This window comes from Spodoptera frugiperda, chromosome 14 (assembly GCF_023101765.2).
Source record: "Spodoptera frugiperda isolate SF20-4 chromosome 14, AGI-APGP_CSIRO_Sfru_2.0, whole genome shotgun sequence".
Classification (NCBI taxonomy): Eukaryota; Metazoa; Arthropoda; class Insecta; order Lepidoptera; family Noctuidae; genus Spodoptera; species Spodoptera frugiperda.
The window spans coordinates 9,562,976-9,569,616 of record NC_064225.1 but is presented as its reverse complement, the minus strand read 5'-3'; the positions used below and the strand labels follow the sequence as shown (position 1 = coordinate 9,569,616).

The 6,641-nt window shown below is 39.8% G+C and overlaps 2 non-coding genes across 2 annotated transcripts; one reads left to right on the top strand and one right to left on the bottom strand.

The window, feature by feature from the left end:
* The first annotated feature begins 1,195 nt into the window (after positions 1–1,195).
* On the top strand, positions 1,196–1,311 carry Trnal-caa (transfer RNA leucine (anticodon CAA)). Its single transcript has 2 exons — positions 1,196–1,233; positions 1,267–1,311. It is a non-coding gene; the product is annotated as a tRNA-Leu (tRNA).
* A 1,589-nt stretch (positions 1,312–2,900) lies between these two features.
* Trnal-caa (transfer RNA leucine (anticodon CAA)) lies at positions 2,901–3,016 on the bottom strand. The gene is made up of 2 exons: positions 2,979–3,016; positions 2,901–2,945 (listed from the first exon to the last, which is right to left on the bottom strand). It is a non-coding gene; the product is annotated as a tRNA-Leu (tRNA).
* Between the last annotated feature and the right edge of the window lie 3,625 nt (positions 3,017–6,641).

Genomic DNA, 6,641 nt, shown 5'->3' with positions numbered 1-6,641 from the left:
TTATAGACAAGATGTTTTCCATGAATTTTGTATGAGATACAGGCTTATGACGTCATCATATTTTTACGTCAAATCAAACCTTTTCTGGAAAATTTGCCATGTAAAGTCGAAAATTAAGTAGATTATCAAATCTATGAATGAAAGTGTGATTATGTTTGAATATTTGTATTATTTAAACGTTGGACACTAGGATTTTATCCTGTGTCGTGAGTGTGTTCACAAACATACAATCTTATATGCACATGACACTCAAACCCGAAACAACAATTTGTGGATCAGTTAAAGTATTGATCCGGGCGGGAATCGAACCAACTACACGTTGCATCTCAGTTTATTGTAAGTCGAAATAATTATTTTTTGTCAGAGGAAACTACACAAGTGGACTTGTACTTCTGTATTCATTTTTAATATGGTATTTCTCGTAGTGTTCCCCGAGGCGTGGTGCCGACACTTTTTACCTAAGTTTTATTATTCTATTTAGCGGGAAATTGCTTTTTCACTGTTTCTCAGCTTGGATTATTGATTAGCTCGCCGAGTGTTATATTACAAACTATATTTCCAGGCTACGCTCACTTTTATAACAATTTTATTCTCGCGTCAGGTGATTTTTTTAATATAATTTATATACGAATGTTTTCTAAGTTTTCAAGTGGTCACATAGGTCTTAGATTTATTTTCGGTTTCTTCAAAGCATTTTTATTAATTTAGAATTCAATAATTATAATATTTTTGTTTTGAATTACAATAAATTCCAAGTAAATTATTAGTTTGCAATATTTTTATAATAACTATCGTGAGTGAGACATACTAAATTAATTAAAAAACACGGTCAACTCACGTACATTAATGGAGACACTTAACCTTTTTGTTAGCTTTGAGCTTCTGTAAATGAAGGACAGGTAGTTGAAAATTCGCTTGGCCATAAGATTTTTCAATAACTAATGTTAACTATCAACAGACTAGCTACTTCTGCGTGTTTACACCTACTTTGCTTGGAACCTATTAATCGTAGCGTGATGTTTCAGCCTATATAAGTGCACTATTCAACACAAAAATAATTATTCAAATCGGGCCAGTAGTTCCGGAGATCAGCGTGTTCAAACAAACTATTAACCATTTCCCCACTCAGTGTATACTGATTTGTTCACAATGGCTTTACCGATAGTGCAGCAGTATTTGAGCACCGCCGTCACCAGTCAGGATGGCCGAGCGGTCTAAGGCGCCAGACTCAAGGGAACCTTGCTCACTGAGCGTGAGTGCGAGCTGTTCTGGTCCTCTCTGAGGGCGTGGGTTCGAATCCCACTTCTGACAACACTCTTTTTGTGTGTTGTTATTACATTTTATTAATGTAACAATTATCTATACTTCTATACTAATATTATAAAGCTGAAGAGTTTGTTTGTTTGATTGATTGTTTGTTTGTTTGTTTGTTTGTTTGTTTGAACGCGCTAATCTCCAGAACTACTGGTCCGATTTGAATAATTCTTTTTGTGTTGAATAGTGCATTTATCAAGGAAGGTTATAGGCTATAAAACATCACGCTATGGCTAATAGGAGCCAAGCAGAGCGGGTGAAACCGCGCGGAAGTAGCTAGTTTTAAATAATCTTTGTAATAATATGGTTAAATTACTTGATCCAACATTATGATTCTGATTTTTTTTTATGGCTGCGGTGTATTCGTACGACCAACCTAAGAAGAAGACCGCGGTGGTTATAACTGGTAAGAGTCCGGCACGCCCCCCAGATTGACTTAGCCATTGCATAAAAACACAAGTATACCTACTTTTGTTGACATTTCTTGTATTATATTGTTTAGTCTTTTTCATGATTACGAATTACTATAGTCTATTGCATGATTACGTGCGATGGCCGAGTCGATCTATTTTATTTAAAACGTAAAATAAATGTAATATTGATATGATAAAAATTTACATAATAACTTAAGACAGAAGGTCCCTTAAGTAGGGACTAAATAAAATAACCGACTTGGTATTACATGGATCTCACAACCTTTTACGGTAGAAAAACTGTGGAGGTGCGAGACTTGGACTTTTTTACAGGATGTTTTTGATGATATTAGAATTAATATAGCCCACGGTACGGTACTTCGATAAATAACCACTTCAAGCAATAAAATCATTACGACATTTAATTTGTTTTAATGTGTCTAGTCCGTCCATACCCAAGAGCAACACTTATTTCCGAAGCTCTTTGCTTGTTTAATGACGCAAGAAAGTAATCTTGGTGTAGTGTCGGCGATGCATGTCTATACATAACTGGGCGGGGCGAGCTGTGACGTCACGCCTCATTATTCCACCCCACATCGGGGTCAAGTGCACCCTCTAATATGCACGTTATGACACAAAAGAACTTCTTCTAAGGGTGCAAAGAATGGGGGCTTAGGACGGCCGCAGTGGAGTGGGAAGTATTAAGGTTTATCGAATTTTATGGTGTTTAGAATTTTTAGAGTAGGGTTTTTAGGTGGGGATAGATATGCCGATTTTTTATTTATTTTAGAATTCTCAGAGAGTTTAGAATAATTTACTAAAATACCGGGGATTGAAAGGAGGTAATTGGGCTTCCGGTAAACTCACTGACACAACGAAACACAACGCAAGCGTTGTTTCACGTCGGTTTTCTGTGAGACCGTGGTATCATTCCGGCGAGCCACACACTTAATTTTTATAGCAATTTAAGTATTTTTATAGTTAATTTACTCAAATAAAGCTGATGGAACAAAGCGGTAATATAACAATTGTTTTTCAGTTAAAACATTAAAAGTATACAATATCAAAGTAACAAATATATATCAAAGTGAATATCTCACAAAAAAAATTTTATTAAGTTGCAACTTACAAAATAACAGACAAAAAAATAATATTATTGATCAAAAAGAGTGTTGTCAGAAGTGGGATTCGAACCCACGCCCTCAGAGAGGACCAGAACAGCTCGCACTCACGCTCAGTGAGCAAGGTTCCCTTGAGTCTGGCGCCTTAGACCGCTCGGCCATCCTGACTGGTGACCGCTGCGCTCAAATCGACGGCCCCTACGTAAACTATCGAAACTGCAAAAAAGCCATTTTCATTTTATTGCACTAATAGTATGTGGAGATAAAGATCTATTATTATATATATAAATTATGTTCCAATTGTATACCTACAACTATTTTTCAATCGAACAGAATCGTAACTGCATAAAATGAACACATTAAAACATCGAACCTGCCGTTTTCGATGATATACGCGGTCAGCGTTGCGCGAGCGAGACACGAAACTGCCTGTTTCGTCAGTGTTCCCCGAAATGTGAGTGAGGACGCACGTGTATTTTGAGGTTAGGATTACGTTAGTGTTTTTTTTTACTTTTAATTCAAAATGAATAGGAGAGGTATACACATGGTAAATATAATATACTATCGAAAGTGGTAGATTCGATACTGTTCTAGTACAAAGAGCAAATTTGTACTGTCGAATCTACCACATTCGATAGTATTCCTTGGTATTTGTACTGAGCAATTTATCGAAAGTGACACATTCGATACTTTTCTCTGCTATGAACACATCGAATGTACCACTTTCGATACTTTACTACGGCAAAGTAATAGATTGTCCTACAATTTCGATAGATATAATATGTTTGTCTTGGATTTTCAGCATCTCCTGTGCGATGTCAATTCACCGACGAAGAGTGGAAATATTTAAATGATATTTACAAAGAAACTGATGCGGTTGACGGGGATTTTCTGTATAACGATTCTGAAATCGTTCCATCTCCTAAATCTGTCCAAGATTTTTATTGTCCAACAAACCAAACCTTTTTTTTACATTTGATGGGTAGACGTTTGGCCGCTATCTCACCTGATGGTAAGTGATGATGCGGCCTACGGTGGAGCACGTCTGCCCATAAGCAACCTATTCACTCGGGCCTTGAAGACACCCAGGTTATACCCATCAGGAAACACAGACTCCGGCAAGGTGTTCCACTCCCTAGCAGTTCGCACAAGGAAGCTTGAAGCGAAGCGCTTCGTGCGAGTGGGTGGGATATTTACCATGAAGCGGTGACGCCTCGCCGATTGTCTTGTGGTTCGATGATGAAAAGGACTAGGGGGAATCAAGTTGTGCAATTCCCCCGCACACTCTCCGAAATGTATCCGGTAAAAAACGGAAAGGCTTGCAACCTTACGCCTGTGTTCGAGGCTTTGAAGCCGGGCCTCCACAAGCGCATCATCGTTGATGAGCTTCTTGGCACGCCTTTCGATTTGTTCTGGCGCATCGAGCTGGTATTTAGCCGAGCCGTCCCAAAGGTGAGAACAGTACTCAAAGAACAATACAAGACCGAACCTGCGCTTGGTAGAGACTCAGTAGCTGTTCCGATGTGAAATACCGTCTCACCCTCCAGAGGATGCCCAACTTCCTACCAGCCAGATGCGCCTTCGACTTTATACAACGTGTAACAAAAAGGGGGTATACATATCAATTGCACGGTTTCTAGATAACATAACAAACGATACGGGAAGGGATTTTTAAACTCATGTTTTCATGGTACCAAGTTATGAATTTTTCCAATCGCGCCGCCGCGCGATTCAAAATTAGGTAGACAGGTACTAGGTGATCAGATTGACAGAAAAAATGTTTCGTAATATTAGCGAGTGATCCCTGCAGGGTTGTGACACGTTTGTATGATTTGAAATCAAGAACTATGCGATACCAAGTATTTGGTACTAATTTTTTTAAACATATTTTTTGCTGAAACTTTGTCTAGAGATTCTATTCAACCTGTATTCATCAGGGCTTCTTGATGTATATGGGTATTTTGTTACACCTTGTATACGAGCCGAAGTTTAGGGTAGGCGATAGAGTTACGCCCAGAAGCTCAAGATGATCCGATATTGGAACGGATACATCTCGGAAAGTAGGAGTCAGCGGAAATTGGCTCCGTTTGGCAGAGAATAGACACGCCTGGGTTTTGGTAGCGTTGAACTTGACCAAGTTGGCGTCACCCCAATCGGAGACCGCCTTCAAGGAGGAGTTCAACCATTCGACCATGGATTCTCTTAGAGACTGGATCTGTGTTCCGCTAGTCCGCGCATCGGACACATACCTTTCAACAACTGTGCTGTCATCTGCATACCCAAATTCGTCGTTGATATGCAGCAAAAAGAGCGTTGCTGAAAGTACTGTCCCCTGAGGACTCCGGCGTTGATGATAAATTGGTCAGACGAGCAGCCATCAATGACTACTCGGATTGACCGACCCCTAAGGAAGTCAGCAATCCATCTGCACGGATCAGCGGGAAGTCCATATGCAGAAAACTTGCCGATAAGGCTGTCGTGCCAAACCCTGTCAAAGGCCTACGATATATGTATCGAGTGAGACCGCTAATGCCTCCCCGTGCTTCTCGATGGCCTCGCTCCAAATGTGGGTGGCATACGCAAGAAGGGGACCTTCTGTGGATCGGTTGCGGCGAAACCCATACTGCTGATCGCTGAGGAGGTCGTTACCTTCAAGGTATGCCAGGAGTCTGTTGTTAAGTACACGTTCCGACGTGACTGAGATTGGTCGGTAATCGTTAGGGTCGGCACGACTACCTTTTTTGGGCACAGGCTGCACGTTGGCCTGCTTCCATGCAACCGGCACTTGACCAGTCTCAGGCGCACAGGTTTTTAAAACCACGGCTGAGATTCCGTCGGGTCCACTGGCCTTGTTCACGTCAAGATTACGCAACGTCTTATATACCTCCTTCTATCGGATGCGAATTTTTGACATATTCGTCTCGCAAACTCTATGGAGAGAAGGAGGCAAAGCGCCACCAGTATCAAGACGTGAAGATTCCGCAAATAGAGAAGCAAACAGGTTCGCTTTCTCTACCGCGGTGTGTGCCAGCGTCCCGTTAGGCCCCAGGAGAGGTGGGAGTGAAGGGCGGCAGAAGTTCGATTCAACTTTAGTGCAAAACCGTGCAATTACTACGTTTATAAGTTCTTTATTTTGTTAATGCAAATTGCTTGATTAACAATATTTGATTGATTTTCTTCATTTGTCACTAATTCCCCAGAAAAAATAGCAGTAAAAGCTTGACATAAATAAATAGTTGGAAGGTATCTCATATCGAAACTAGTCTTATGTTACCTTGACTTGAGCAATGTAACAATGAATACAATCGAAAGTACCACATTCAATAGTTTACTAGAGATACTTGTCGTGGAAAAGTATCGAAACGGGCACATTCGATAGTAGATTAAAATTTTTTGTCATAGAACACTATCGAAACTGGCACATTCGATAAAAAAGTAACCAGAAGTAACCAAGAAAGGTATCGAGTGTGTAATATTAGAAAAAGTATAATAATTATGAAAAACTACAGTAGATGGTATAAAACACTAATATTTTCCACGTTAGATATACTGGTAATATTGAATATACGAATTTCATGTTTAACAAAAATCTAAATCGAAACTTAGAATCGCTCTCCTGTAAAGTAGAGGTTTTGTAGTTTCGATAGTTTACGTAGGGGCCGTCGAAATACTGGTGCACTATCGGTAAAGCCATTGTGAACAAATCAGTATACACTGAGTGGGGAAATGTAATCACTACATAGTATAAAACAAAGTCGCTTTTTCTGTCCCGATGTCCCTTTGTATGCTTAAA